Consider the following 19306-nt stretch of genomic DNA (forward strand, 5'->3'; position numbering starts at 1 on the left):
TGCTGAAAAGCGCCAAAAGGAATGTCGTTAATGTGCCCTCATTAATGAGCAGCTGCTTTGGGTTTTTCAACACCCTCCTTCTCTGGATCAAAAGCAGTTCAATGACATGAAAAGGTAAAGCTTACAGCACCTGGTATTCCCAGGCAGTCTACCATCCGAGTACTAACCAAGCCCAACCCTGCTTAGCTTCCGAGATCAGACGAGATCGGGCGTGCTCAGGGTGGTATGGCCGTAAGCTGCTGGCCACAGCACAAAGTGTCAATTTATGGAATCAAGTGGTGAGGTGGGCAGTACTTGAAGTTACGCGAACAACCCTCCAATTTAACTACAGTGTTAACGGTAACTGCATGCTTGCCTAATACCCTAACCCAAGGACTCAATTTATATTTAACCAGCAGCACAGGCCCTGGTGTGGTGTACATTGCCTCAGCCAGCAGCCCAGGCCCTGTTGGGAAATAGATGGCCTCAACCAGAGCCACAATACCTTGTGTGGTGTAGTTGGCCTCAGCCAGAGCCACTGGCCAAGTGTGTGGTGTAGTTGTCCTCAGCCAGCGGCACAGGCCGTGGTGTGGTGCAGGTTGCCTCAGCGGCAACTCAGGACGTGGTGTGGTCTAGGTGGCCTCAACCAGAGCCACAATCCCTGGTGTGGTGTAGTGTGCCTCAGCCAGCAGCACAGGTCCACAGCCAGAATCACAGGTCCTGGAGTAATTTAGATGACCTATGTAGCAGCCAGAAGGACCGGTGTGGTGCGGATGGCCTCAGCCATCAGCACAGGCCCTGGTGTGGTGCAGATGGAAGCAGCCAGAAGCACAGACCCTGGTGTGGTGTAGATTGCCTCAGCCAGAGCCACAAACCCTGGTGTGGTGTAGTTGGTCTCGGCAAGGAGCACAGGTCCTCTTGTGATGTGGATGGCCTCATCCAGCAGCACAGGCCCTGGTGTGATGAATATGGCCTCAGACAGTAGCACAGGGCCTGGTGTGGTGTAGGTGGCCTCAGGCAGAGCCACTGGCCAAGTGTGTGGTGTAGTTGGCCTCAGCCAGCAGCACAGGCCCTGGTGTGGTGCAGGTTGCCTCAGCTGCAACGCAGGCCCCGGTGTGGTGTCGATGGCCTCACCCAGAGCCACAGGCCCTGGTGTGGTGTATTTGGCCTCAGCCTGCACCACAGGCCCTGGTGTAATTTAGATGACCTATGTTAGCAGCATATGCCCCGTTGTGTTGTGGATGGCCTCACCCGGCAGCACAAGACATTGCTGAAAAGCGCCAAAAGGAATGTCGTTAATGTGCCCTCATTAATGAGCAGCTGCTTTGGGTTTTTCAACACCCTCCTTCTCTGGATCAAAAGCAGTTCAATGACATGAAAAGGTAAAGCTTACAGCACCTGGTATTCCCAGGCAGTCTACCATCCGAGTACTAACCAAGCCCAACCCTGCTTAGCTTCCGAGATCAGACGAGATCGGGCGTGCTCAGGGTGGTATGGCCGTAAGCTGCTGGCCACAGCACAAAGTGTCAATTTATGGAATCAAGTGGTGAGGTGGGCAGTACTTGAAGTTACGCGAACAACCCTCCAATTTAACTACAGTGTTAACGGTAACTGCATGCTTGCCTAATACCCTAACCCAAGGACTCAATTTATATTTAACCAGCAGCACAGGCCCTGGTGTGGTGTACATTGCCTCAGCCAGCAGCCCAGGCCCTGTTGGGAAATAGATGGCCTCAACCAGAGCCACAATACCTTGTGTGGTGTAGTTGGCCTCAGCCAGAGCCACTGGCCAAGTGTGTGGTGTAGTTGTCCTCAGCCAGCGGCACAGGCCGTGGTGTGGTGCAGGTTGCCTCAGCGGCAACTCAGGACGTGGTGTGGTCTAGGTGGCCTCAACCAGAGCCACAATCCCTGGTGTGGTGTAGTGTGCCTCAGCCAGCAGCACAGGTCCACAGCCAGAATCACAGGTCCTGGAGTAATTTAGATGACCTATGTAGCAGCCAGAAGGACCGGTGTGGTGCGGATGGCCTCAGCCATCAGCACAGGCCCTGGTGTGGTGCAGATGGAAGCAGCCAGAAGCACAGACCCTGGTGTGGTGTAGATTGCCTCAGCCAGAGCCACAAACCCTGGTGTGGTGTAGTTGGTCTCGGCAAGGAGCACAGGTCCTCTTGTGATGTGGATGGCCTCATCCAGCAGCACAGGCCCTGGTGTGATGAATATGGCCTCAGACAGTAGCACAGGGCCTGGTGTGGTGTAGGTGGCCTCAGGCAGAGCCACTGGCCAAGTGTGTGGTGTAGTTGGCCTCAGCCAGCAGCACAGGCCCTGGTGTGGTGCAGGTTGCCTCAGCTGCAACGCAGGCCCCGGTGTGGTGTCGATGGCCTCACCCAGAGCCACAGGCCCTGGTGTGGTGTATTTGGCCTCAGCCTGCACCACAGGCCCTGGTGTAATTTAGATGACCTATGTTAGCAGCATATGCCCCGTTGTGTTGTGGATGGCCTCACCCGGCAGCACAAGACATTGCTGAAAAGCGCCAAAAGGAATGTCGTTAATGTGCCCTCATTAATGAGCAGCTGCTTTGGGTTTTTCAACACCCTCCTTCTCTGGATCAAAAGCAGTTCAATGACATGAAAAGGTAAAGCTTACAGCACCTGGTATTCCCAGGCAGTCTACCATCCGAGTACTAACCAAGCCCAACCCTGCTTAGCTTCCGAGATCAGACGAGATCGGGCGTGCTCAGGGTGGTATGGCCGTAAGCTGCTGGCCACAGCACAAAGTGTCAATTTATGGAATCAAGTGGTGAGGTGGGCAGTACTTGAAGTTACGCGAACAACCCTCCAATTTAACTACAGTGTTAACGGTAACTGCATGCTTGCCTAATACCCTAACCCAAGGACTCAATTTATATTTAACCAGCAGCACAGGCCCTGGTGTGGTGTACATTGCCTCAGCCAGCAGCCCAGGCCCTGTTGGGAAATAGATGGCCTCAACCAGAGCCACAATACCTTGTGTGGTGTAGTTGGCCTCAGCCAGAGCCACTGGCCAAGTGTGTGGTGTAGTTGTCCTCAGCCAGCGGCACAGGCCGTGGTGTGGTGCAGGTTGCCTCAGCGGCAACTCAGGACGTGGTGTGGTCTAGGTGGCCTCAACCAGAGCCACAATCCCTGGTGTGGTGTAGTGTGCCTCAGCCAGCAGCACAGGTCCACAGCCAGAATCACAGGTCCTGGAGTAATTTAGATGACCTATGTAGCAGCCAGAAGGACCGGTGTGGTGCGGATGGCCTCAGCCATCAGCACAGGCCCTGGTGTGGTGCAGATGGAAGCAGCCAGAAGCACAGACCCTGGTGTGGTGTAGATTGCCTCAGCCAGAGCCAGAAACCCTGGTGTGGTGTAGTTGGTCTCGGCAAGGAGCACAGGTCCTCTTGTGATGTGGATGGCCTCATCCAGCAGCACAGGCCCTGGTGTGATGAATATGGCCTCAGACAGTAGCACAGGCCTGGTGTGGTGTAGGTGGCCTCAGGCAGAGCCACTGGCCAAGTGTGTGGTGTAGTTGGCCTCAGCCAGCAGCACAGGCCCTGGTGTGGTGCAGGTTGCCTCAGCTGCAACGCAGGCCCCGGTGTGGTGTCGATGGCCTCACCCAGAGCCACAGGCCCTGGTGTGGTGTATTTGGCCTCAGCCTGCACCACAGGCCCTGGTGTAATTTAGATGACCTATGTTAGCAGCATATGCCCCGTTGTGTTGTGGATGGCCTCACCCGGCAGCACAAGACATTGCTGAAAAGCGCCAAAAGGAATGTCGTTAATGTGCCCTCATTAATGAGCAGCTGCTTTGGGTTTTTCAACACCCTCCTTCTCTGGATCAAAAGCAGTTCAATGACATGAAAAGGTAAAGCTTACAGCACCTGGTATTCCCAGGCAGTCTACCATCCGAGTACTAACCAAGCCCAACCCTGCTTAGCTTCCGAGATCAGACGAGATCGGGCGTGCTCAGGGTGGTATGGCCGTAAGCTGCTGGCCACAGCACAAAGTGTCAATTTATGGAATCAAGTGGTGAGGTGGGCAGTACTTGAAGTTACGCGAACAACCCTCCAATTTAACTACAGTGTTAACGGTAACTGCATGCTTGCCTAATACCCTAACCCAAGGACTCAATTTATATTTAACCAGCAGCACAGGCCCTGGTGTGGTGTACATTGCCTCAGCCAGCAGCCCAGGCCCTGTTGGGAAATAGATGGCCTCAACCAGAGCCACAATACCTTGTGTGGTGTAGTTGGCCTCAGCCAGAGCCACTGGCCAAGTGTGTGGTGTAGTTGTCCTCAGCCAGCGGCACAGGCGTGGTGTGGTGCAGGTTGCCTCAGCGGCAACTCAGGACGTGGTGTGGTCTAGGTGGCCTCAACCAGAGCCACAATCCCTGGTGTGGTGTAGTGTGCCTCAGCCAGCAGCACAGGTCCACAGCCAGAATCACAGGTCCTGGAGTAATTTAGATGACCTATGTAGCAGCCAGAAGGACCGGTGTGGTGCGGATGGCCTCAGCCATCAGCACAGGCCCTGGTGTGGTGCAGATGGAAGCAGCCAGAAGCACAGACCCTGGTGTGGTGTAGATTGCCTCAGCCAGAGCCAGAAACCCTGGTGTGGTGTAGTTGGTCTCGGCAAGGAGCACAGGTCCTCTTGTGATGTGGATGGCCTCATCCAGCAGCACAGGCCCTGGTGTGATGAATATGGCCTCAGACAGTAGCACAGGGCCTGGTGTGGTGTAGGTGGCCTCAGGCAGAGCCACTGGCCAAGTGTGTGGTGTAGTTGGCCTCAGCCAGCAGCACAGGCCCTGGTGTGGTGCAGGTTGCCTCAGCTGCAACGCAGGCCCCGGTGTGGTGTCGATGGCCTCACCCAGAGCCACAGGCCCTGGTGTGGTGTATTTGGCCTCAGCCTGCACCACAGGCCCTGGTGTAATTTAGATGACCTATGTTAGCAGCATATGCCCCGTTGTGTTGTGGATGGCCTCACCCGGCAGCACAAGACATTGCTGAAAAGCGCCAAAAGGAATGTCGTTAATGTGCCCTCATTAATGAGCAGCTGCTTTGGGTTTTTCAACACCCTCCTTCTCTGGATCAAAAGCAGTTCAATGACATGAAAAGGTAAAGCTTACAGCACCTGGTATTCCCAGGCAGTCTACCATCCGAGTACTAACCAAGCCCAACCCTGCTTAGCTTCCGAGATCAGACGAGATCGGGCGTGCTCAGGGTGGTATGGCCGTAAGCTGCTGGCCACAGCACAAAGTGTCAATTTATGGAATCAAGTGGTGAGGTGGGCAGTACTTGAAGTTACGCGAACAACCCTCCAATTTAACTACAGTGTTAACGGTAACTGCATGCTTGCCTAATACCCTAACCCAAGGACTCAATTTATATTTAACCAGCAGCACAGGCCCTGGTGTGGTGTACATTGCCTCAGCCAGCAGCCCAGGCCCTGTTGGGAAATAGATGGCCTCAACCAGAGCCACAATACCTTGTGTGGTGTAGTTGGCCTCAGCCAGAGCCACTGGCCAAGTGTGTGGTGTAGTTGTCCTCAGCCAGCGGCACAGGCCGTGGTGTGGTGCAGGTTGCCTCAGCGGCAACTCAGGACGTGGTGTGGTCTAGGTGGCCTCAACCAGAGCCACAATCCCTGGTGTGGTGTAGTGTGCCTCAGCCAGCAGCACAGGTCCACAGCCAGAATCACAGGTCCTGGAGTAATTTAGATGACCTATGTAGCAGCCAGAAGGACCGGTGTGGTGCGGATGGCCTCAGCCATCAGCACAGGCCCTGGTGTGGTGCAGATGGAAGCAGCCAGAAGCACAGACCCTGGTGTGGTGTAGATTGCCTCAGCCAGAGCCACAAACCCTGGTGTGGTGTAGTTGGTCTCGGCAAGGAGCACAGGTCCTCTTGTGATGTGGATGGCCTCATCCAGCAGCACAGGCCCTGGTGTGATGAATATGGCCTCAGACAGTAGCACAGGGCCTGGTGTGGTGTAGGTGGCCTCAGGCAGAGCCACTGGCCAAGTGTGTGGTGTAGTTGGCCTCAGCCAGCAGCACAGGCCCTGGTGTGGTGCAGGTTGCCTCAGCTGCAACGCAGGCCCCGGTGTGGTGTCGATGGCCTCACCCAGAGCCACAGGCCCTGGTGTGGTGTATTTGGCCTCAGCCTGCACCACAGGCCCTGGTGTAATTTAGATGACCTATGTTAGCAGCATATGCCCCGTTGTGTTGTGGATGGCCTCACCCGGCAGCACAAGACATTGCTGAAAAGCGCCAAAAGGAATGTCGTTAATGTGCCCTCATTAATGAGCAGCTGCTTTGGGTTTTTCAACACCCTCCTTCTCTGGATCAAAAGCAGTTCAATGACATGAAAAGGTAAAGCTTACAGCACCTGGTATTCCCAGGCAGTCTACCATCCGAGTACTAACCAAGCCCAACCCTGCTTAGCTTCCGAGATCAGACGAGATCGGGCGTGCTCAGGGTGGTATGGCCGTAAGCTGCTGGCCACAGCACAAAGTGTCAATTTATGGAATCAAGTGGTGAGGTGGGCAGTACTTGAAGTTACGCGAACAACCCTCCAATTTAACTACAGTGTTAACGGTAACTGCATGCTTGCCTAATACCCTAACCCAAGGACTCAATTTATATTTAACCAGCAGCACAGGCCCTGGTGTGGTGTACATTGCCTCAGCCAGCAGCCCAGGCCCTGTTGGGAAATAGATGGCCTCAACCAGAGCCACAATACCTTGTGTGGTGTAGTTGGCCTCAGCCAGAGCCACTGGCCAAGTGTGTGGTGTAGTTGTCCTCAGCCAGCGGCACAGGCCGTGGTGTGGTGCAGGTTGCCTCAGCGGCAACTCAGGACGTGGTGTGGTCTAGGTGGCCTCAACCAGAGCCACAATCCCTGGTGTGGTGTAGTGTGCCTCAGCCAGCAGCACAGGTCCACAGCCAGAATCACAGGTCCTGGAGTAATTTAGATGACCTATGTAGCAGCCAGAAGGACCGGTGTGGTGCGGATGGCCTCAGCCATCAGCACAGGCCCTGGTGTGGTGCAGATGGAAGCAGCCAGAAGCACAGACCCTGGTGTGGTGTAGATTGCCTCAGCCAGAGCCAAAACCCTGGTGTGGTGTAGTTGGTCTCGGCAAGGAGCACAGGTCCTCTTGTGATGTGGATGGCCTCATCCAGCAGCACAGGCCCTGGTGTGATGAATATGGCCTCAGACAGTAGCACAGGGCCTGGTGTGGTGTAGGTGGCCTCAGGCAGAGCCACTGGCCAAGTGTGTGGTGTAGTTGGCCTCAGCCAGCAGCACAGGCCCTGGTGTGGTGCAGGTTGCCTCAGCTGCAACGCAGGCCCGGTGTGGTGTCGATGGCCTCACCCAGAGCCACAGGCCCTGGTGTGGTGTATTTGGCCTCAGCCTGCACCACAGGCCCTGGTGTAATTTAGATGACCTATGTTAGCAGCATATGCCCCGTTGTGTTGTGGATGGCCTCACCCGGCAGCACAAGACATTGCTGAAAAGCGCCAAAAGGAATGTCGTTAATGTGCCCTCATTAATGAGCAGCTGCTTTGGGTTTTTCAACACCCTCCTTCTCTGGATCAAAAGCAGTTCAATGACATGAAAAGGTAAAGCTTACAGCACCTGGTATTCCCAGGCAGTCTACCATCCGAGTACTAACCAAGCCCAACCCTGCTTAGCTTCCGAGATCAGACGAGATCGGGCGTGCTCAGGGTGGTATGGCCGTAAGCTGCTGGCCACAGCACAAAGTGTCAATTTATGGAATCAAGTGGTGAGGTGGGCAGTACTTGAAGTTACGCGAACAACCCTCCAATTTAACTACAGTGTTAACGGTAACTGCATGCTTGCCTAATACCCTAACCCAAGGACTCAATTTATATTTAACCAGCAGCACAGGCCCTGGTGTGGTGTACATTGCCTCAGCCAGCAGCCCAGGCCCTGTTGGGAAATAGATGGCCTCAACCAGAGCCACAATACCTTGTGTGGTGTAGTTGGCCTCAGCCAGAGCCACTGGCCAAGTGTGTGGTGTAGTTGTCCTCAGCCAGCGGCACAGGCCGTGGTGTGGTGCAGGTTGCCTCAGCGGCAACTCAGGACGTGGTGTGGTCTAGGTGGCCTCAACCAGAGCCACAATCCCTGGTGTGGTGTAGTGTGCCTCAGCCAGCAGCACAGGTCCACAGCCAGAATCACAGGTCCTGGAGTAATTTAGATGACCTATGTAGCAGCCAGAAGGACCGGTGTGGTGCGGATGGCCTCAGCCATCAGCACAGGCCCTGGTGTGGTGCAGATGGAAGCAGCCAGAAGCACAGACCCTGGTGTGGTGTAGATTGCCTCAGCCAGAGCCAGAAACCCTGGTGTGGTGTAGTTGGTCTCGGCAAGGAGCACAGGTCCTCTTGTGATGTGGATGGCCTCATCCAGCAGCACAGGCCCTGGTGTGATGAATATGGCCTCAGACAGTAGCACAGGGCCTGGTGTGGTGTAGGTGGCCTCAGGCAGAGCCACTGGCCAAGTGTGTGGTGTAGTTGGCCTCAGCCAGCAGCACAGGCCCTGGTGTGGTGCAGGTTGCCTCAGCTGCAACGCAGGCCCCGGTGTGGTGTCGATGGCCTCACCCAGAGCCACAGGCCCTGGTGTGGTGTATTTGGCCTCAGCCTGCACCACAGGCCCTGGTGTAATTTAGATGACCTATGTTAGCAGCATATGCCCCGTTGTGTTGTGGATGGCCTCACCCGGCAGCACAAGACATTGCTGAAAAGCGCCAAAAGGAATGTCGTTAATGTGCCCTCATTAATGAGCAGCTGCTTTGGGTTTTTCAACACCCTCCTTCTCTGGATCAAAAGCAGTTCAATGACATGAAAAGGTAAAGCTTACAGCACCTGGTATTCCCAGGCAGTCTACCATCCGAGTACTAACCAAGCCCAACCCTGCTTAGCTTCCGAGATCAGACGAGATCGGGCGTGCTCAGGGTGGTATGGCCGTAAGCTGCTGGCCACAGCACAAAGTGTCAATTTATGGAATCAAGTGGTGAGGTGGGCAGTACTTGAAGTTACGCGAACAACCCTCCAATTTAACTACAGTGTTAACGGTAACTGCATGCTTGCCTAATACCCTAACCCAAGGACTCAATTTATATTTAACCAGCAGCACAGGCCCTGGTGTGGTGTACATTGCCTCAGCCAGCAGCCCAGGCCCTGTTGGGAAATAGATGGCCTCAACCAGAGCCACAATACCTTGTGTGGTGTAGTTGGCCTCAGCCAGAGCCACTGGCCAAGTGTGTGGTGTAGTTGTCCTCAGCCAGCGGCACAGGCCGTGGTGTGGTGCAGGTTGCCTCAGCGGCAACTCAGGACGTGGTGTGGTCTAGGTGGCCTCAACCAGAGCCACAATCCCTGGTGTGGTGTAGTGTGCCTCAGCCAGCAGCACAGGTCCACAGCCAGAATCACAGGTCCTGGAGTAATTTAGATGACCTATGTAGCAGCCAGAAGGACCGGTGTGGTGCGGATGGCCTCAGCCATCAGCACAGGCCCTGGTGTGGTGCAGATGGAAGCAGCCAGAAGCACAGACCCTGGTGTGGTGTAGATTGCCTCAGCCAGAGCCACAAACCCTGGTGTGGTGTAGTTGGTCTCGGCAAGGAGCACAGGTCCTCTTGTGATGTGGATGGCCTCATCCAGCAGCACAGGCCCTGGTGTGATGAATATGGCCTCAGACAGTAGCACAGGCCTGGTGTGGTGTAGGTGGCCTCAGGCAGAGCCACTGGCCAAGTGTGTGGTGTAGTTGGCCTCAGCCAGCAGCACAGGCCCTGGTGTGGTGCAGGTTGCCTCAGCTGCAACGCAGGCCCCGGTGTGGTGTCGATGGCCTCACCCAGAGCCACAGGCCCTGGTGTGGTGTATTTGGCCTCAGCCTGCACCACAGGCCCTGGTGTAATTTAGATGACCTATGTTAGCAGCATATGCCCCGTTGTGTTGTGGATGGCCTCACCCGGCAGCACAAGACATTGCTGAAAAGCGCCAAAAGGAATGTCGTTAATGTGCCCTCATTAATGAGCAGCTGCTTTGGGTTTTTCAACACCCTCCTTCTCTGGATCAAAAGCAGTTCAATGACATGAAAAGGTAAAGCTTACAGCACCTGGTATTCCCAGGCAGTCTACCATCCGAGTACTAACCAAGCCCAACCCTGCTTAGCTTCCGAGATCAGACGAGATCGGGCGTGCTCAGGGTGGTATGGCCGTAAGCTGCTGGCCACAGCACAAAGTGTCAATTTATGGAATCAAGTGGTGAGGTGGGCAGTACTTGAAGTTACGCGAACAACCCTCCAATTTAACTACAGTGTTAACGGTAACTGCATGCTTGCCTAATACCCTAACCCAAGGACTCAATTTATATTTAACCAGCAGCACAGGCCCTGGTGTGGTGTACATTGCCTCAGCCAGCAGCCCAGGCCCTGTTGGGAAATAGATGGCCTCAACCAGAGCCACAATACCTTGTGTGGTGTAGTTGGCCTCAGCCAGAGCCACTGGCCAAGTGTGTGGTGTAGTTGTCCTCAGCCAGCGGCACAGGCCGTGGTGTGGTGCAGGTTGCCTCAGCGGCAACTCAGGACGTGGTGTGGTCTAGGTGGCCTCAACCAGAGCCACAATCCCTGGTGTGGTGTAGTGTGCCTCAGCCAGCAGCACAGGTCCACAGCCAGAATCACAGGTCCTGGAGTAATTTAGATGACCTATGTAGCAGCCAGAAGGACCGGTGTGGTGCGGATGGCCTCAGCCATCAGCACAGGCCCTGGTGTGGTGCAGATGGAAGCAGCCAGAAGCACAGACCCTGGTGTGGTGTAGATTGCCTCAGCCAGAGCCAGAAACCCTGGTGTGGTGTAGTTGGTCTCGGCAAGGAGCACAGGTCCTCTTGTGATGTGGATGGCCTCATCCAGCAGCACAGGCCCTGGTGTGATGAATATGGCCTCAGACAGTAGCACAGGGCCTGGTGTGGTGTAGGTGGCCTCAGGCAGAGCCACTGGCCAAGTGTGTGGTGTAGTTGGCCTCAGCCAGCAGCACAGGCCCTGGTGTGGTGCAGGTTGCCTCAGCTGCAACGCAGGCCCCGGTGTGGTGTCGATGGCCTCACCCAGAGCCACAGGCCCTGGTGTGGTGTATTTGGCCTCAGCCTGCACCACAGGCCCTGGTGTAATTTAGATGACCTATGTTAGCAGCATATGCCCCGTTGTGTTGTGGATGGCCTCACCCGGCAGCACAAGACATTGCTGAAAAGCGCCAAAAGGAATGTCGTTAATGTGCCCTCATTAATGAGCAGCTGCTTTGGGTTTTTCAACACCCTCCTTCTCTGGATCAAAAGCAGTTCAATGACATGAAAAGGTAAAGCTTACAGCACCTGGTATTCCCAGGCAGTCTACCATCCGAGTACTAACCAAGCCCAACCCTGCTTAGCTTCCGAGATCAGACGAGATCGGGCGTGCTCAGGGTGGTATGGCCGTAAGCTGCTGGCCACAGCACAAAGTGTCAATTTATGGAATCAAGTGGTGAGGTGGGCAGTACTTGAAGTTACGCGAACAACCCTCCAATTTAACTACAGTGTTAACGGTAACTGCATGCTTGCCTAATACCCTAACCCAAGGACTCAATTTATATTTAACCAGCAGCACAGGCCCTGGTGTGGTGTACATTGCCTCAGCCAGCAGCCCAGGCCCTGTTGGGAAATAGATGGCCTCAACCAGAGCCACAATACCTTGTGTGGTGTAGTTGGCCTCAGCCAGAGCCACTGGCCAAGTGTGTGGTGTAGTTGTCCTCAGCCAGCGGCACAGGCCGTGGTGTGGTGCAGGTTGCCTCAGCGGCAACTCAGGACGTGGTGTGGTCTAGGTGGCCTCAACCAGAGCCACAATCCCTGGTGTGGTGTAGTGTGCCTCAGCCAGCAGCACAGGTCCACAGCCAGAATCACAGGTCCTGGAGTAATTTAGATGACCTATGTAGCAGCCAGAAGGACCGGTGTGGTGCGGATGGCCTCAGCCATCAGCACAGGCCCTGGTGTGGTGCAGATGGAACCAGCCAGAAGCACAGACCCTGGTGTGGTGTAGATTGCCTCAGCCAGAGCCACAAACCCTGGTGTGGTGTAGTTGGTCTCGGCAAGGAGCACAGGTCCTCTTGTGATGTGGATGGCCTCAGCCAGCAGCACAGGTCCTGGTGTGATGAATATGGCCTCAGACAGTAGCACAGGCCCTGGTGTGGTGTAGGTGGCCTCAGGCAGAGCCACTGGCCAAGTGTGTGGTGTAGTTGGCCTCAGCCAGCAGCACAGGCCCTGGTGTGGTGCAGGTTGCCTCAGCTGCAACGCAGGCCCCGGTGTGGTGTCGATGGCCTCACCCAGAGCCACAGGCCCTGGTGTGGTGTATTTGGCCTCAGCCTGCACCACAGGCCCTGGTGTAATTTAGATGACCTATGTTAGCAGCATATGCCCCGTTGTGTTGTGGATGGCCTCACCCGGCAGCACAAGACATTGCTGAAAAGCGCCAAAAGGAATGTCGTTAATGTGCCCTCATTAATGAGCAGCTGCTTTGGGTTTTTCAACACCCTCCTTCTCTGGATCAAAAGCAGTTCAATGACATGAAAAGGTAAAGCTTACAGCACCTGGTATTCCCAGGCAGTCTACCATCCGAGTACTAACCAAGCCCAACCCTGCTTAGCTTCCGAGATCAGACGAGATCGGGCGTGCTCAGGGTGGTATGGCCGTAAGCTGCTGGCCACAGCACAAAGTGTCAATTTATGGAATCAAGTGGTGAGGTGGGCAGTACTTGAAGTTACGCGAACAACCCTCCAATTTAACTACAGTGTTAACGGTAACTGCATGCTTGCCTAATACCCTAACCCAAGGACTCAATTTATATTTAACCAGCAGCACAGGCCCTGGTGTGGTGTACATTGCTCAGCCAGCAGCCCAGGCCCTGTTGGGAAATAGATGGCCTCAACCAGAGCCACAATACCTTGTGTGGTGTAGTTGGCCTCAGCCAGAGCCACTGGCCAAGTGTGTGGTGTAGTTGTCCTCAGCCAGCGGCACAGGCCGTGGTGTGGTGCAGGTTGCCTCAGCGGCAACTCAGGACGTGGTGTGGTCTAGGTGGCCTCAACCAGAGCCACAATCCCTGGTGTGGTGTAGTGTGCCTCAGCCAGCAGCACAGGTCCACAGCCAGAATCACAGGTCCTGGAGTAATTTAGATGACCTATGTAGCAGCCAGAAGGACCGGTGTGGTGCGGATGGCCTCAGCCATCAGCACAGGCCCTGGTGTGGTGCAGATGGAGCCAGAGCCAGACCTGGTGTGGTGTAGATTGCCTCAGCCAGAGCCAGAAACCCTGGTGTGGTGTAGTTGGTCTCGGCAAGGAGCACAGGTCCTCTTGTGATGTGGATGGCCTCATCCAGCAGCACAGGCCCTGGTGTGATGAATATGGCCTCAGACAGTAGCACAGGCCTGGTGTGGTGTAGGTGGCCTCAGGCAGAGCCACTGGCCAAGTGTGTGGTGTAGTTGGCCTCAGCCAGCAGCACAGGCCCTGGTGTGGTGCAGGTTGCCTCAGCTGCAACGCAGGCCCCGGTGTGGTGTCGATGGCCTCACCCAGAGCCACAGGCCCTGGTGTGGTGTATTTGGCCTCAGCCTGCACCACAGGCCCTGGTGTAATTTAGATGACCTATGTTAGCAGCATATGCCCCGTTGTGTTGTGGATGGCCTCACCCGGCAGCACAAGACATTGCTGAAAAGCGCCAAAAGGAATGTCGTTAATGTGCCCTCATTAATGAGCAGCTGCTTTGGGTTTTTCAACACCCTCCTTCTCTGGATCAAAAGCAGTTCAATGACATGAAAAGGTAAAGCTTACAGCACCTGGTATTCCCAGGCAGTCTACCATCCGAGTACTAACCAAGCCCAACCCTGCTTAGCTTCCGAGATCAGACGAGATCGGCGTGCTCAGGGTGGTATGGCCGTAAGCTGCTGGCCACAGCACAAAGTGTCAATTTATGGAATCAAGTGGTGAGGTGGGCAGTACTTGAAGTTACGCGAACAACCCTCCAATTTAACTACAGTGTTAACGGTAACTGCATGCTTGCCTAATACCCTAACCCAAGGACTCAATTTATATTTAACCAGCAGCACAGGCCCTGGTGTGGTGTACATTGCCTCAGCCAGCAGCCCAGGCCCTGTTGGGAAATAGATGGCCTCAACCAGAGCCACAATACCTTGTGTGGTGTAGTTGGCCTCAGCCAGAGCCACTGGCCAAGTGTGTGGTGTAGTTGTCCTCAGCCAGCGGCACAGGCCGTGGTGTGGTGCAGGTTGCCTCAGCGGCAACTCAGGACGTGGTGTGGTCTAGGTGGCCTCAACCAGAGCCACAATCCCTGGTGTGGTGTAGTGTGCCTCAGCCAGCAGCACAGGTCCACAGCCAGAATCACAGGTCCTGGAGTAATTTAGATGACCTATGTAGCAGCCAGAAGGACCGGTGTGGTGCGGATGGCCTCAGCCATCAGCACAGGCCCTGGTGTGGTGCAGATGGAACCAGCCAGAAGCACAGACCCTGGTGTGGTGTAGATTGCCTCAGCCAGAGCCACAAACCCTGGTGTGGTGTAGTTGGTCTCGGCAAGGAGCACAGGTCCTCTTGTGATGTGGATGGCCTCATCCAGCAGCACAGGCCCTGGTGTGATGAATATGGCCTCAGACAGTAGCACAGGGCCTGGTGTGGTGTAGGTGGCCTCAGGCAGAGCCACTGGCCAAGTGTGTGGTGTAGTTGGCCTCAGCCAGCAGCACAGGCCCTGGTGTGGTGCAGGTTGCCTCAGCTGCAACGCAGGCCCCGGTGTGGTGTCGATGGCCTCACCCAGAGCCACAGGCCCTGGTGTGGTGTATTTGGCCTCAGCCTGCACCACAGGCCCTGGTGTAATTTAGATGACCTATGTTAGCAGCATATGCCCCGTTGTGTTGTGGATGGCCTCACCCGGCAGCACAAGACATTGCTGAAAAGCGCCAAAAGGAATGTCGTTAATGTGCCCTCATTAATGAGCAGCTGCTTTGGGTTTTTCAACACCCTCCTTCTCTGGATCAAAAGCAGTTCAATGACATGAAAAGGTAAAGCTTACAGCACCTGGTATTCCCAGGCAGTCTACCATCCGAGTACTAACCAAGCCCAACCCTGCTTAGCTTCCGAGATCAGACGAGATCGGGCGTGCTCAGGGTGGTATGGCCGTAAGCTGCTGGCCACAGCACAAAGTGTCAATTTATGGAATCAAGTGGTGAGGTGGGCAGTACTTGAAGTTACGCGAACAACCCTCCAATTTAACTACAGTGTTAACGGTAACTGCATGCTTGCCTAATACCCTAACCCAAGGACTCAATTTATATTTAACCAGCAGCACAGGCCCTGGTGTGGTGTACATTGCCTCAGCCAGCAGCCCAGGCCCTGTTGGGAAATAGATGGCCTCAACCAGAGCCACAATACCTTGTGTGGTGTAGTTGGCCTCAGCCAGAGCCACTGGCCAAGTGTGTGGTGTAGTTGTCCTCAGCCAGCGGCACAGGCCGTGGTGTGGTGCAGGTTGCCTCAGCGGCAACTCAGGACGTGGTGTGGTCTAGGTGGCCTCAACCAGAGCCACAATCCCTGGTGTGGTGTAGTGTGCCTCAGCCAGCAGCACAGGTCCACAGCCAGAATCACAGGTCCTGGAGTAATTTAGATGACCTATGTAGCAGCCAGAAGGACCGGTGTGGTGCGGATGGCCTCAGCCATCAGCACAGGCCCTGGTGTGGTGCAGATGTGGGAACAGCCAGAAGCACAGACCCTGGTGTGGTGTAGATTGCCTCAGCCAGAGCCACAAACCCTGGTGTGGTGTAGTTGGTCTCGGCAAGGAGCACAGGTCCTCTTGTGATGTGGATGGCCTCATCCAGCAGCACAGGCCCTGGTGTGATGAATATGGCCTCAGACAGTAGCACAGGCCTGGTGTGGTGTAGGTGGCCTCAGGCAGAGCCACTGGCCAAGTGTGTGGTGTAGTTGGCCTCAGCCAGCAGCACAGGCCCTGGTGTGGTGCAGGTTGCCTCAGCTGCAACGCAGGCCCCGGTGTGGTGTCGATGGCCTCACCCAGAGCCACAGGCCCTGGTGTGGTGTATTTGGCCTCAGCCTGCACCACAGGCCCTGGTGTAATTTAGATGACCTATGTTAGCAGCATATGCCCCGTTGTGTTGTGGATGGCCTCACCCGGCAGCACAAGACATTGCTGAAAAGCGCCAAAAGGAATGTCGTTAATGTGCCCTCATTAATGAGCAGCTGCTTTGGGTTTTTCAACACCCTCCTTCTCTGGATCAAAAGCAGTTCAATGACATGAAAAGGTAAAGCTTACAGCACCTGGTATTCCCAGGCAGTCTACCATCCGAGTACTAACCAAGCCCAACCCTGCTTAGCTTCCGAGATCAGACGAGATCGGGCGTGCTCAGGGTGGTATGGCCGTAAGCTGCTGGCCACAGCACAAAGTGTCAATTTATGGAATCAAGTGGTGAGGTGGGCAGTACTTGAAGTTACGCGAACAACCCTCCAATTTAACTACAGTGTTAACGGTAACTGCATGCTTGCCTAATACCCTAACCCAAGGACTCAATTTATATTTAACCAGCAGCACAGGCCCTGGTGTGGTGTACATTGCCTCAGCCAGCAGCCCAGGCCCTGTTGGGAAATAGATGGCCTCAACCAGAGCCACAATACCTTGTGTGGTGTAGTTGGCCTCAGCCAGAGCCACTGGCCAAGTGTGTGGTGTAGTTGTCCTCAGCCAGCGGCACAGGCCGTGGTGTGGTGCAGGGTGCCTCAGCGCAACTCAGGACGTGGTGTGGTCTAGGTGGCCTCAACCAGAGCCACAATCCCTGGTGTGGTGTAGTGTGCCTCAGCCAGCAGCACAGGTCCACAGCCAGAATCACAGGTCCTGGAGTAATTTAGATGACCTATGTAGCAGCCAGAAGGACCGGTGTGGTGCGGATGGCCTCAGCCATCAGCACAGGCCCTGGTGTGGTGCAGATGGAACAGCCAGAAGCACAGACCCTGGTGTGGTGTAGATTGCCTCAGCCAGAGCCACAAACCCTGGTGTGGTGTAGTTGGTCTCGGCAAGGAGCACAGGTCCTCTTGTGATGTGGATGGCCTCATCCAGCAGCACAGGCCTGGTGTGATGAATATGGCCTCAGACAGTAGCACAGGCCTGGTGTGGTGTAGGTGGCCTCAGGCAGAGCACTGGCCAGTGTGTGGTGTAGTTGGCCTCAGCCAGCAGCACAGGCCCTGGTGTGGTGCAGGTTGCCTCAGCTGCAACGCAGGCCCCGGTGTGGTGTCGATGGCCTCACCCAGAGCCACAGGCCCTGGTGTGGTGTATTTGGCCTCAGCCTGCACCACAGGCCCTGGTGTAATTTAGATGACCTATGTTAGCAGCATATGCCCCGTTGTGTTGTGGATGGCCTCACCCGGCAGCACAAGACATTGCTGAAAAGCGCCAAAAGGAATGTCGTTAATGTGCCCTCATTAATGAGCAGCTGCTTTGGGTTTTTCAACACCCTCCTTCTCTGGATCAAAAGCAGTTCAATGACATGAAAAGGTAAAGCTTACAGCACCTGGTATTCCCAGGCAGTCTACCATCCGAGTACTAACCAAGCCCAACCCTGCTTAGCTTCCGAGATCAGACGAGATCGGGCGTGCTCAGGGTGGTATGGCCGTAAGCTGCTGGCCACAGCACAAAGTGTCAATTTATGGAATCAAGTGGTGAGGTGGGCAGTACTTGAAGTTACGCGAACAACCCTCCAATTTAACTACAGTGTTAACGGTAACTGCATGCTTGCCTAATACCCTAACCCAAGGACTCAATTTATATTTAACCAGCAGCACAGGCCCTGGTGTGGTGTACATTGCCTCAGCCAGCAGCCCAGGCCCTGTTGGGAAATAGATGGCCTCAACCAGAGCCACAATACCTTGTGTGGTGTAGTTGGCCTCAGCCAGAGCCACTGGCCAAGTGTGTGGTGTAGTTGTCCTCAGCCAGCGGCACAGGCCGTGGTGTGGTGCAGGTTGCCTCAGCGGCAACTCAGGACGTGGTGTGGTCTAGGTGGCCTCAACCAGAGCCACAATCCCTGGTGTGGTGTAGTGTGCCTCAGCCAGCAGCACAGGTCCACAGCCAGAATCACAGGTCCTGGAGTAATTTAGATGACCTATGTAGCAGCCAGAAGGACCGGTGTGGTGCGGATGGCCTCAGCCATCAGCACAGGCCCTGGTGTGGTGCAGATGGAACCAGCCAGAAGCACAGACCCTGGTGTGGTGTAGATTGCCTCAGCCAGAGCCAGAAACCCTGGTGTGGTGTAGTTGGTCTCGGCAAGGAGCACAGGTCCTCTTGTGATGTGGATGGCCTCATCCAGCAGCACAGGCCCTGGTGTGATGAATATGGCCTCAGACAGTAGCACAGGCCTGGTGTGGTGTAGGTGGCCTCAGGCAGAGCCACTGGCCAAGTGTGTGGTGTAGTTGGCCTCAGCCAGCAGCACAGGCCCTGGTGTGGTGCAGGTTGCCTCAGCTGCAACGCAGGCCCCGGTGTGGTGTCGATGGCCTCACCCAGAGCCACAGGCCCTGGTGTGGTGTATTTGGCCTCAGCCTGCACCACAGGCCCTGGTGTAATTTAGATGACCTATGTTAGCAGCATATGCCCCGTTGTGTTGTGGATGGCCTCACCCGGCAGCACAAGACATTGCTGAAAAGCGCCAAAAGGAATGTCGTTAATGTGCCCTCATTAATGAGCAGCTGCTTTGGGTTTTTCAACACCCTCCTTCTCTGGATCAAAAGCAGTTCAATGACATGAAAAGGTAAAGCTTACAGCACCTGGTATTCCCAGGCAGTCTACCATCCGAGTACTAACCAAGCCCAACCCTGCTTAGCTTCCGAGATCAGACGAGATCGGGCGTGCTCAGGGTGGTATGGCCGTAAGCTGCTGGCCACAGCACAAAGTGTCAATTTATGGAATCAAGTGGTGAGGTGGGCAGTACTTGAAGTTACGCGAACAACCCTCCAATTTAACTACAGTGTTAACGGTAACTGCATGCTTGCCTAATACCCTAACCCAAGGACTCAATTTATATTTAACCAGCAGCACAGGCCCTGGTGTGGTGTACATTGCCTCAGCCAGCAGCCCAGGCCCTGTTGGGAAATAGATGGCCTCAACCAGAGCCACAATACCTTGTGTGGTGTAGTTGGCCTCAGCCAGAGCCACTGGCCAAGTGTGTGGTGTAGTTGTCCTCAGCCAGCGGCACAGGCCGTGGTGTGGTGCAGGTTGCCTCAGCGGCAACTCAGGACGTGGTGTGGTCTAGGTGGCCT

At 55.1% G+C, this 19306-nt stretch overlaps 16 non-coding genes across 16 annotated transcripts; all 16 read right to left on the reverse strand.

The window, feature by feature from the left end:
* Positions 1-118: 118 nt before the first annotated feature.
* Positions 119-237, reverse strand: LOC112845164 (5S ribosomal RNA). The gene has a single exon (XR_003217965.1). It is a non-coding gene; the product is annotated as a 5S ribosomal RNA (ribosomal RNA).
* A 1128-nt stretch (positions 238-1365) lies between these two features.
* On the reverse strand, positions 1366-1484 carry LOC112845165 (5S ribosomal RNA). The gene has a single exon (XR_003217966.1). It is a non-coding gene; the product is annotated as a 5S ribosomal RNA (ribosomal RNA).
* A 1128-nt stretch (positions 1485-2612) lies between these two features.
* Positions 2613-2731, reverse strand: LOC112845166 (5S ribosomal RNA). Its single transcript, XR_003217967.1, has one exon. It is a non-coding gene; the product is annotated as a 5S ribosomal RNA (ribosomal RNA).
* A 1127-nt stretch (positions 2732-3858) lies between these two features.
* Positions 3859-3977, reverse strand: LOC112845167 (5S ribosomal RNA). Its single transcript, XR_003217968.1, has one exon. It is a non-coding gene; the product is annotated as a 5S ribosomal RNA (ribosomal RNA).
* A 1127-nt stretch (positions 3978-5104) lies between these two features.
* LOC112845168 (5S ribosomal RNA) lies at positions 5105-5223 on the reverse strand. The gene has a single exon (XR_003217969.1). It is a non-coding gene; the product is annotated as a 5S ribosomal RNA (ribosomal RNA).
* Positions 5224-6351: 1128 nt separating this feature from the next.
* On the reverse strand, positions 6352-6470 carry LOC112845169 (5S ribosomal RNA). The gene has a single exon (XR_003217970.1). It is a non-coding gene; the product is annotated as a 5S ribosomal RNA (ribosomal RNA).
* A 1126-nt stretch (positions 6471-7596) lies between these two features.
* Positions 7597-7715, reverse strand: LOC112845170 (5S ribosomal RNA). The gene has a single exon (XR_003217971.1). It is a non-coding gene; the product is annotated as a 5S ribosomal RNA (ribosomal RNA).
* Positions 7716-8843: 1128 nt separating this feature from the next.
* On the reverse strand, positions 8844-8962 carry LOC112845171 (5S ribosomal RNA). Its single transcript, XR_003217972.1, has one exon. It is a non-coding gene; the product is annotated as a 5S ribosomal RNA (ribosomal RNA).
* A 1127-nt stretch (positions 8963-10089) lies between these two features.
* LOC112845172 (5S ribosomal RNA) lies at positions 10090-10208 on the reverse strand. The gene has a single exon (XR_003217973.1). It is a non-coding gene; the product is annotated as a 5S ribosomal RNA (ribosomal RNA).
* A 1128-nt stretch (positions 10209-11336) lies between these two features.
* On the reverse strand, positions 11337-11455 carry LOC112845174 (5S ribosomal RNA). The gene has a single exon (XR_003217975.1). It is a non-coding gene; the product is annotated as a 5S ribosomal RNA (ribosomal RNA).
* A 1128-nt stretch (positions 11456-12583) lies between these two features.
* On the reverse strand, positions 12584-12702 carry LOC112845175 (5S ribosomal RNA). The gene has a single exon (XR_003217976.1). It is a non-coding gene; the product is annotated as a 5S ribosomal RNA (ribosomal RNA).
* Positions 12703-13821: 1119 nt separating this feature from the next.
* Positions 13822-13939, reverse strand: LOC112845201 (5S ribosomal RNA). Its single transcript, XR_003218001.1, has one exon. It is a non-coding gene; the product is annotated as a 5S ribosomal RNA (ribosomal RNA).
* A 1128-nt stretch (positions 13940-15067) lies between these two features.
* LOC112845176 (5S ribosomal RNA) lies at positions 15068-15186 on the reverse strand. The gene has a single exon (XR_003217977.1). It is a non-coding gene; the product is annotated as a 5S ribosomal RNA (ribosomal RNA).
* Positions 15187-16315: 1129 nt separating this feature from the next.
* On the reverse strand, positions 16316-16434 carry LOC112845177 (5S ribosomal RNA). Its single transcript, XR_003217978.1, has one exon. It is a non-coding gene; the product is annotated as a 5S ribosomal RNA (ribosomal RNA).
* Positions 16435-17556: 1122 nt separating this feature from the next.
* Positions 17557-17675, reverse strand: LOC112845178 (5S ribosomal RNA). Its single transcript, XR_003217979.1, has one exon. It is a non-coding gene; the product is annotated as a 5S ribosomal RNA (ribosomal RNA).
* Positions 17676-18802: 1127 nt separating this feature from the next.
* LOC112845179 (5S ribosomal RNA) lies at positions 18803-18921 on the reverse strand. Its single transcript, XR_003217980.1, has one exon. It is a non-coding gene; the product is annotated as a 5S ribosomal RNA (ribosomal RNA).
* Positions 18922-19306: the final 385 nt, after the last annotated feature.

This window comes from Oreochromis niloticus, unplaced genomic scaffold (genome assembly GCF_001858045.2).
Source record: "Oreochromis niloticus isolate F11D_XX unplaced genomic scaffold, O_niloticus_UMD_NMBU tig00003659_pilon, whole genome shotgun sequence".
In the NCBI taxonomy this organism is placed as follows: Eukaryota; Metazoa; Chordata; class Actinopteri; order Cichliformes; family Cichlidae; genus Oreochromis; species Oreochromis niloticus.